The sequence below is a fragment of the Bombina bombina genome, chromosome 7 (genome assembly GCF_027579735.1).
Source record: "Bombina bombina isolate aBomBom1 chromosome 7, aBomBom1.pri, whole genome shotgun sequence".
NCBI lineage: Eukaryota > Metazoa > Chordata > Amphibia > Anura > Bombinatoridae > Bombina > Bombina bombina.
Window position 1 is genome coordinate 599,162,570 of NC_069505.1, and position 2,260 is coordinate 599,164,829.

General features: G+C 42.3%; 1 pseudogene; it reads right to left on the reverse strand.

Moving 5' to 3' along the window:
• Window positions 1-310: 310 nt before the first annotated feature.
• LOC128636139 (E3 ubiquitin/ISG15 ligase TRIM25-like) lies at window positions 311-1,908 on the reverse strand (annotated as a pseudogene).
• Window positions 1,909-2,260: the final 352 nt, after the last annotated feature.

Below are 2,260 nucleotides of genomic sequence, written 5' to 3' on the forward strand. Positions count from 1 at the left end.
TAATATTAGCTTTGTTGTAAATGACAAAAGAATATAGCTACAACATAGAACCACCTCACTACTGAAAACACTAATAAGGTGGCTGTATGGGTCAGATATTGAATCACTATATATTATGTAAAGACAGAAAAATGTGTATATTATACACACACACAATCTCTGTATATCTCACTCCACACACACAGATATCTGATTATTATTATAATAAAAAATCCATGCACAATTTTGTTTTATTTCAAATCCAATTTAGACAAAATATGTACTAAACACAAACTAGAGATGTACATTTGACAGTTTTGTTCACTGCCAAATGCAGAAGTAAGCGACTGCCAGGTAGCAGCAACATTATTATTATAGTAAGTATATTTAGTGCAGGATTCTCACGCAGGTGTCTACATCTACCCAGAATGCAGCATGAAGAGGCTCAGTGAAGGTGACAGTGACGGTGTGTAAGTGTCTGATCGGGTCACACAGCTCATAAAAGGTCAGACGCCCCGCCTCATAGTCCAGCAGTATTCCTACTGTGTCACATGATAGAAGGGGGCGTAATGAGGTGTTTATATTGTTATGTAACACTGTAAGTTTTTTATTATAACTACACAAACCCCAGGACTTATTATTCTCTCCCTACACACCAGTACCTTGATTCACTCATCTGCACTTCCCAGTAATGTCGTCCTGAGGAAAAGCTCCTGGTGCTTAATACCTGAGGAGAATGTATGAATCTCTCTTGTGTTTTTGGTCGCTTCTGACTTATACCTGACCAGGATGCAGTTTTCAGGTCACCTGATACAATAACATTATTATGAGCTGTGTTTATATCCATTAATATGTCTGATGCCACCTGCACATAGATCTCTTTCTTTACATCAGTCACAATATCAGCTAAACCTCTGTATAAGGTCACTGAGCTCAGATCCTCATCTAAATCCCCCCCAGCAGGGACCTGTTTATCATCTCTCTGTGTGACCTCATTATCTCCCTTCTCAGCACCACAAAAGTCATCTCTGTGTGATTCCTTTTCTTGTAGGACAGTTAATGGGTCAGTCATGTTGCACAGCTCCTCAATGTGACTCATCTTCCTGGTCAGCTCGTCCTTCTCTTTTTCCAGCTGCTGGATCAGATCAGAGATTGGGAGTAAAACCTGCTCCTGCTGCTGGGTGATGTCACTCAGGACTCGCTTCTCTAGGTCTTCCAGCTGTTTCCTGAGGTTCCAAATCAGGGTAGTGAGTCGCTCTGTTACACCAGCTGCTTTCTCTTGCACCCCTCTCCTCTGCTCCTGCAGACTCTGGACTCTTTTCTCAGTCTTCTCTCTCTTTGTGGTCAGTTTCTGCAGAACATTTCTCAGTTTCTTTTTCTCTTTCTCTGAAGCCTCATTCAGTAGCTCCACCTGGTGTCCCCTGTGCTCTCCGACCAGGGAGCAGGACACACAGATACAGGCAGCATCCTAAGTGCAGTAATATTTCAGAATCTCCTTGTGGGTGGAGCATTTTCTGTTACCCCAGGAAGTTGTGGGTGCAGTTAAGACGTGTTCCTCAGACTTGCTGTGTACCATCAGGTGGGTATCACACAGAGAAGCCTCACACAGCAGGCATGATTTAGCAGCAGGTACAGGAGAGTGAATGCAGTAAGTGCAGAAGACCCCAGAATGTGTCCCTTGAGGAATAGGAATGAAATATCGTACAATGTTACTTAATTTCAGGTTTCTCTGCAGTGTAGGTCTGTAAGTAAATCGTTTTCTGCAATCAGGACAGGTATAAACCCCAGACCCATCCTGGGTACACAGCACTCCCTTAATACAGCCCAGGCAGAAGTTATGGCCACATTTTAAAGTTACAGGATCTGAATAAAGGCTCAGGCAGATGGGGCAGGTTAGCTCCTCTCTCAGGTCAGCAGATGCCATGCTTGTATCCAGCAGCAGGAAATGAAACTGAAAGTGTCTTCTTGCAACACAGGGTGCGGTGAGGGTAGGGTTGCCACCTTTTCTGTAAAAAAAAAAAAAATACCGGTCATGCTCATTAGCATAAATAAATTATACAGCATAAGTCGGGAACTAAAGCTGCTAGGACAGATTTAAAAAGGATAATTTGTTTATAATTATTTTCCAATACATTTAGAAGTTTTACCATGATAGTGTCTTTAATTAATCTTTCAACTTTGACCTGAACCTCAAAAAACACCGGCTGTTTTAGTAAAATATTGGCTAATTGGCCACCCTACTGCCAGCCCCATATTAGAGCTCAGATTCCTGGTGCTACAG